Source organism: Phaenicophaeus curvirostris, chromosome 1 (assembly GCF_032191515.1).
Source record: "Phaenicophaeus curvirostris isolate KB17595 chromosome 1, BPBGC_Pcur_1.0, whole genome shotgun sequence".
In the NCBI taxonomy this organism is placed as follows: domain Eukaryota; kingdom Metazoa; phylum Chordata; class Aves; order Cuculiformes; family Cuculidae; genus Phaenicophaeus; species Phaenicophaeus curvirostris.
This window is the reverse complement of record NC_091392.1, coordinates 202,185,122-202,192,737: the sequence shown is the minus strand read 5'-3', so window position 1 is coordinate 202,192,737 and position 7,616 is coordinate 202,185,122. Positions and strand designations below refer to the sequence as shown.

Sequence of the window (7,616 nt, the reverse complement as noted above, 5' to 3'; positions counted from 1 at the left end):
TGCTGATGATGCATAAAAGGCTTATGAAAAGCTGTTTGAAGACAGTTTGGGTTTATTTTGTTATGTGGGTTTTATCCAGTTGCTAAGAAAAAAGGTTTTGATGAACAAATGATGCAGAGAAAGTAGCTCCAATAAAAACCAATTCTTTAGGCACTGTGGAGAAATGCCTGTGAAGTACTCGCTCTGTTTCTTCTCGCTGCTCTCTCAGCGAGGCCAAGCAGCTCTAGTCACTCTCAGCTGCTCTGGCAATAAACTGTTCGGAAGGCTCGGATCCATCACCTTCGCTGCTCTGGCAGCAGCAGTTGTGCTCCTGGCTTCCTCCCCAGCTGGGGAAGGTTGGTGCTGCAGCTGCCTTCACCCCAGCTCCCCGGGGCTTTCTGTACCGATTTTGCAAAAACGAGATGGAGTTTCTGCTTGCTCTGGATGGAAGAAGGTGTAAGGGACAGACAGCACCCAGGGAGGGGTGTCCAAACATGCTGGAATTCTGTAATCGCCCTTTTCCTGCCCCTGAACTGGAAACCAGCCAGTAAAACCCTTTTCCTCGAGGTCAGTCTCAGAGGAGGGGAAAGGCAGGAGCAGAGTTTTGCTGACAGCTCCCTCTGTACCATGGAGCTGTACTGGAACTTTCCCTTTTAAGAATGCAAGAGAACTATAAAGGCCACAGTTTTCTCAGCTACTGGGGCAGCACAAGCACACACTGCAAACCCATCCTTCAATCCTCATGCTTTACAATCCCTCAGCTTTTCTGTGTCCCCCATAAATAGAAAAATGATTTTCAGATTCCGAACCTCTCTCAGAAAGGAAGAAAGAAATAAGAAAAAGCAGTAAAAGCAGAGAGCAAGGGATACAAACGTGACAGGACCAGGCAGCAGCAGTGAAAACTATGGTTAAAAAAGGGTCTCTTAAAAATTCTCAGTTCTTCAACCACAGCAGGTTTGCAGCCAGAAGGAAGATACAAGGCAGAAGCTCTTTCTTTTTTATTTCAAGTTGACCCTTTCTCCCCAGCAGTCACAGCTGTTGGTCCATGATGAGCTGCAAGTGCTTTTTTTCCCCTGAGGAGTTGTTAGATTTCTTCCCTGGTGTGAACTGTGAGGAGCCCCTGTGCTTTGCTACTGCTGGCAGGGACTGAGAGAACAGCAGCAGGGAAAGCTCCGTGGTTCAGACACCCAAACTACATGAGCAGGAACTGAAGACATTGTCACGACCTCTAGGGAAGCTGCTCCGGGCTCCAAACCTGGATCCATCCCAACTGTTTGGACACGGGCCAGTGGCACAAACATTTTCACCCAGAGCTGGAGGCCGGCAGCATTACCTGGGTGGTGACAGCTGGAGCCTGTATCACAGATACTCGCTTTCTGACGGAGTTGTGGTCCCTGGAGCTGTGACTTTCCCTACCCCAGAGAAGCAGAAGGAAAGCTCAGTTAGGCTGGTACAGCAGTCGCGCTTCTTACACCAAACAGAATCCTCCAGCCAATGGGGGCAAAGCTGCTCTCACTGCCCCAAACAGTAACAGCCAGAGCTGGTTGAGACAACCTGGCTGGGAAAGTTTGCATAGGAGACATGCCAGCAGCTGAAATGTCCCTTGCTATCCCAGGTTGGCTCTACTGTCTGACCAGTGGGCTAGTTCCTATTCCTATAAGCAGCAGGATGCAGCTCCCTAACCCTCCGAGCCCTCTAGGCCAGAGCCTGCCCTTCACCCTTCCGGAAAGAGAAGCCCTGCAAGAACTCCCTGTGGTTCCACAGCAGGGAGGGACCAGTTCAGCACAGCAGGACAGCGCTGACGGGCACTGCTTTGATCTGGTACGATGCAGCTCTTGCCCACACTGAGAGTTGTAGGAGGCTCCCTCATTACGCTGCAGCGCTGAGGTGAGCCTGGCTCCATCTCTTCTCTTCTTCAGCTGAAGTAAAATTTCCAACCTCCTGTTTTCTAGGCCAAACAAACTCCACCCCCTATTGCCAGAGCCCCTCTGCTCCAACCTCCTGCTGGTCCTGGTACCCTCCTCTGGCTTTGTTCCCACATCCACCTTTCCTTCGGGAGCCCTGAATTGGTCCCTGGGCTCCAGCTGCAGCCTCAGAGGTGCTGAAGAGACCACAAAGATGGCTTTCCTTGTCCCGGCTCAGCCGTGCTCTGCTGGCAGAGCCCAGCATGGGGCTGGACACCATCTTGTAGGAGACTTACAATGACGATCCGAGTGCTGGAGCACCTCCCATACGGGGACAGGCTGAAAGAATGGGGGTTGTTCAGCCTGGAGAAGGCTCTGAGGAGATCTTATAGCGACCTTCCACTACCTGAAAGGGGGCTATAAGAAAGCTGGGGAGGGACTGTTTACAAAGACATAGTGATAGCAGAGGTAGCAATGGCTACAAACTGGAGAGGGGCAGATTAGACCAGACCAGAAGGAGGAATTTTTTCACCATGCGGGTGGTGAGGCACTGGCACAAGTTGCCCAGGGAAGCTGTGGCTGCCCCATCCCTGGAGGTGTTCAAGGCCAGGTTGGATGGGACCTTGGTCTGGTGGGAGGTGTCCTTGCCCATGGCAGGGGGGTTGGAACTGTATGATCTTTGAGGTCCCTTCCAGCCCAAACCATTCTGTGGTTCTTTACTGGACTATGTTCATGCAGCAGATATTTTTATCCTACATTCCACCTTGACTGCACACACAGTGAAATGCTGCTGCTGCTTCCATCTCTCCTCTGGTTAATATCTCCTTCCAGGCCTTTTCAGCCATAGCTGGCTCAGACCCTTTTCTCACAGTAAGCAATACACCTGTGCTTTTTTAAACTACAGCAACTTAAACACAATCTCTACTATTGTTTTGTCCTTTAAATATAAAACCCACCACTTTCCTATCTTCTGCCAGGTAGTTTTAATGCTTGAAAATATTTTTACTCATTTAACTCTAAAGACTTTTTAGTCCAAAACCAATCATTTCGCCAAGGAGCAGTCTTTTAATAGATCATTTTCTCTGATTTCTTTTGTAACATACAAACACGAATCCTTTTATCAAAACCATTTCCCACTACCAGTATTGGAGATACAGAAAGAAAATGTGCTTCCAGTACAGTCTAGATAAAAACAGGGCCAAGCTTTACTAGTTAGTGCTCGACTTTGCCCAACACTGGCTCCCACCTTCCTGGACAGAGGCCAGAGTGTAACCCCACAAAAGCTGCAACTCGACTCCTCAATCAGGAAAAGGCACCTTCAGCAGCACGAGCAGACATCACATTCAGATTCTTTCACTGAATCTTCAGGCCTGGGGTGCTGGGGGGGACATCACCTCCCTGCTGCTCTTCTTCGCAACAGATCCAACAGCCCCGTTTCCCTCAGGTCTCGCGGGGCAGACCTGTCTACAAGCAGAACGAATACAGCTTGAGTGAGTGAGGAATTCATCCCTCTCCACAGGTTTAATTACTCTTCTATTTGATAACAGCATTATTCTTGCGCTCAAGAGCACAGACAGCAACAAGGAAAAAAGAACACATCAAGCTCAAAAATAAGAGACCAGAACTGAGCACAAAAGAAACAACAGTGATTGTGACTTGTGGTAAGTGCTCTAAAGAATGACATGCTATGGTTGCACTTTATCATCCCAAAGGTCTTTTTCCAACCAATTTTATGATTCTATGAACATGATTGTATTCTCACCCCTGCTGGTCCTTGTAATTCCAGCTTGAAGCACAGCATTTTGCACATAATCACGGTATGGCAGGAAGCCACCTTCAGTTCTGAGGGCGTGTGGCCACCAGCGGTTTTCATTGAAACCTGGAGCAATGGAGAACGTTTTCAGGCACAAGCAGGACTCAGGCTGAGCAGTTACAGGAGACACGGAGCTAGTGACTTTTGCACTTGAAGTACAGCAAACAGCAAGACTCAAACAGGAAACTACAGAGCAAAGTGTTAGCAGATGCAGTTCATTAAAGAGCTGGGAAACACTAACGTTTTCCCACATGGCCCTTGCAAGAGGTCACCAGGAGGTAAGGCACACAGCAGCCTGACAGAATGTTCTGACCTCACTACAAGTCAGATCTGGGCCCAGTGCATTTCCTGGCACACCAGGACTGTGTGCAGATGGATTTCAGAGTTGAAGGAAGGATGTGGTGACGCACCAAGGCCAGCTCTCACTCTCTACTGCAGCATGGAGGGAACGGCCTCAAGCTCCACCAGGGGAGGTTTGGGCTGGACATTAGGAAAAAATATTTCACAGAAAGGGTCATTGGGCACTGGAACAGGCTGCCCAGGGAGGTGGTTGAGCCACCTTCCCTGGAGGTGTTTAAAAGATGGGTGGATGAGGTGCTGAGGGGCATGGTTTAGTGATTGATGGGAATGGTTGGACTCGATGATCCAGTGGGTCCTTTCCAACCTAGTGATTCTATGATTCTATAATTCTGTGGAGATAAGGAAGAGCAAACTAACTGCCTAGATGTCACTCCCTCTCCCAGTGTCCTGTCACTCACAGCTTGCTGCTGCCCGCTCTGCCCCAAGTACAATGCGACCTGCCCACATTTTTATCTAATCTTCCCTCAGTTTTTAAGGCAATTTAATGAGCCCATTAGGCAGCTTCAGCCAGGATCTCGCTGCAATCTGAAGCGCACACACGCAAATGAACAGTGGGGAAAGAGAAAGAAAGGATTTTATCACTCCACTGAGACAAGTAGTCATTATTTTACCAGTCAAAGAAACACTTGTATCTCCCAGGAAGCCTGGCCATCCGCTCCTTCCTTCACAGGAAGGAAACTAAGTTGAAGACAGAGAAATCGTGACACGCCTGGGAAACCTGCCAAACGCCGAGGCTTCCAGCAGCTCTATCACACAGGGGATCTCGTATGTGAGGACAAGCTCAGACGCCGAATTCCCAACAGGTCAAGACAAAATGTCAGCTGGGTAGAAAAATCTCCTTTGAGTCAAACTTAAAAAAAAAAAAAAATCAAGTGTTTTCTGTTCCTGCTTCTCTTCTGACCACGAGTTTTAAAGGCACTGATCAGTTTTCCCACATCCCCAGTGCCACCTCCCCTATATCAGGTAGGAAACAGGACAGGGAACGCTCCAACTGGACACATGGGCACTGGGCCTGATGGGAGGCAGCCCCAAGGGCCAAGGGAGTCGACTGGGCGCTGAGAGGCCACTCCCTCTCACTGAAAGGGCACAGCACTTGGGAGAGGTGGGCAAGGACTCGAGGAAAGCAAATGTCACAGGAAGGGCAGAAACAAGGCCAACTTTACAGATAAGAACCTGCAGGTCCCGGTGAACTCCCACATCCAAGAACCACCATGAGCAAAGAACGCACCCTGGCCACAAAGGCCGGCAACAGCACCCTGCGCTGCAAGGAAAGCTGGTGAGACCTCTGGAGCGTTGTGCCCTGTGCTGGCCTGCCCCAGGGACCTCACAGAATCACAGACTGGTTTGGGTTGGAAGGGACCTTAAGGATCATCCAGTTCCAACCCCCCTGCCATAGGCAGGGACACCTCCTACCAGACCAGGGTGCCCAAGGCCCCATCCAACCTGGCCTTGAACACCTCCAGGGATGGGGCAGCCACAGCTTCCCTGGACAACCTGTTCCAGTGCCTCACCACCCTCAGCCTAAAGAATTTCTTCTTAATGTCTAATGTAAATCTTCCCCACTTCAATTTAAAGCCATTCTCCCCTGTCCTATCACTCCATACCCTTGTAGAAAGTCCCTCCCCAGTAGCCCCTTCAGGTACTGGAAGGTCACTCTAAGATCTCCCCAGAGCCTTCTCTTCTCCAGGTTGAACAACCCCAGCTCCCCTCAGCCTCCTTTCCCAGAAGCAATGAGGCACAGCAGGTAGAGAATAAAGGTTATTAAAAATAAGGAGACAGAGCTTCTGTGGAGAGCGTGTAAGGATTCTGTTTACACATGACAGGAATTATGCAAGGAATTACATTATCTGAAAGCAGGTATTTGAAGTGTGGAAGCAGAATTACTCTCAGTGAGATCTCAAAGGGGAGCAAATAAGGGCTCTTAATTTCAGTAACTGCTGAATAAAGCCAAATACCCTAATACATACCTTCGTACTAACACTTGGTTTAGGGTTCCTTTTTGTGTGCATAAGACAGCAGAGGGATTCTGCACAAGCCAGTCGTCATCTGCATTTTAGGATTTTAATAGTAACCTAAAAAAACCAAAGAGACAATAAATAACTGTGACACCTGAAGCAAACCAGAAAGTACAGTAGCTTCACTTTTCAAATACCCATAAATATAATATGGAGAAATAAACCATAATAAAAATTCACATTACCAGGAAAAAAATCCATTTCTTCTCTACCCATTCTTACCACTTAGTTGCTGCTACAGAGATTTCTCTATAAAGATCTTAAATGGAATTTTACTACCTCAGCATTTTAAAAACAGCTATTCCAAGAACATTAACAAGTTCTTACATGTTTATATGTCTGCTTGGAGTACATTAAGTGCAGTTCTGCTCCGAAGAACCCCAAGGCATTTCTCTTTTCACAAATATCAGACAACAGTGTTCTCTTCTAGACCTACCCATGCGTGTGGCCAAAGTGACACTTCACCCTTTCCATTTTATTGCCCCTTCAATACCAAGGATCCCTGCACACAACACAGAGCTGTTAATGAACCCCAAGAACCTGGAGCTGCACTAAGGCTATGGAAGCACAAACAAGAGCCTCATACATACAACCCAACTGGAGGAAAGTGTTACCCTGTTTTATAACATCTCAGATCTCAAGTATCATTAAATTACCTTCTAATACTAAAAGCATTAGAAACTGATGGAAAAGTTTAAGACTTTTGTCTTTGCACAACTTTGGCAATAGATCTGCTTGCATTTGCAGTAAGTTCAGCTGGAAGAACAGCAAGTCAGAGTACCATTTAATTCCTATTACATTTATCAATTCTTAATTAAAATTATTGTAGTTATATTCAAAACCGCATAAATATCAAACTGTTAATATCCTGAACTTATACAAAATAATTGTTCTGTGTTTTAAATGCCTCCACCATTCGGGCTTGAAGCCTGCTCTCACCCACATGCACACATCCCCTCCTCCCCCACTCCCAATTAAAATCACCTCTTCTCCACAATCGCTTCCCATTTAAGATAATGTGAGTGCTGCAATGTTTGATAGGTTCAACATAATCCACTACTCAGGCTGGGGAAGCAGACACAGATGTTGCAGAGCCAAGGATTCCTGAACAACTGTCTGCAGAGAGGAAGAAGGCCTGGGAAACCCCAGTTACGGCACTGCAAGGGAACGAAGAACTCTGGACACTCAGATAAAGAGTTCTTACAATAATTTATCGAGGTCCTGTTTGATGATCAGAAAACTCTGCACACCCTGCAAAGTATTTATTACAGGAAGAATTACTTTGGAAAGCCACAGACAGGTTGCACTTTTCGGGCTAGCTTTGCTTCAGGAACAGCCCCAAAAAGCAACTCAGAAGTGACATACAAAACCACCATGAATGTTTACAATTAACATTTACCTTATCAGATACAGCTGAAAAAAAGATCAGAGTAAATGCAATTTCAAAGGTGGCACACCCAAGTCCTATTAAAAGTGCAGTTATAATTCATCCTTTCTCCCCTTTGCTTCCTTTTCACCTTTACCCACACAACAGTGCAGCTCGCT

The 7,616-nt window shown here is 47.3% G+C and overlaps 1 protein-coding gene across 3 annotated transcripts in view; it reads right to left on the bottom strand.

Moving 5' to 3' along the window:
* Positions 1-2,707: 2,707 nt before the first annotated feature.
* The window catches only part of PSPC1 (paraspeckle component 1), a 61,047-nt gene continuing 56,138 nt past the window's right edge, over positions 2,708-7,616 (bottom strand). Inside the window, exons 9-11 of one of the 3 annotated variants that reach the window (XR_011339723.1) lie at positions 6,024-6,128; positions 3,646-3,762; positions 2,708-3,347 (exon numbers count right to left, since the gene is read on the bottom strand). The gene's annotated coding sequence lies outside the window, so the exon portion shown is untranslated. Of the gene's footprint in view, positions 3,348-3,645; positions 3,763-6,023; positions 6,129-7,616 lie in introns of those variants that run through there. The other 2 variants (XR_011339724.1, XR_011339725.1) reach the window with 2 other exon arrangements.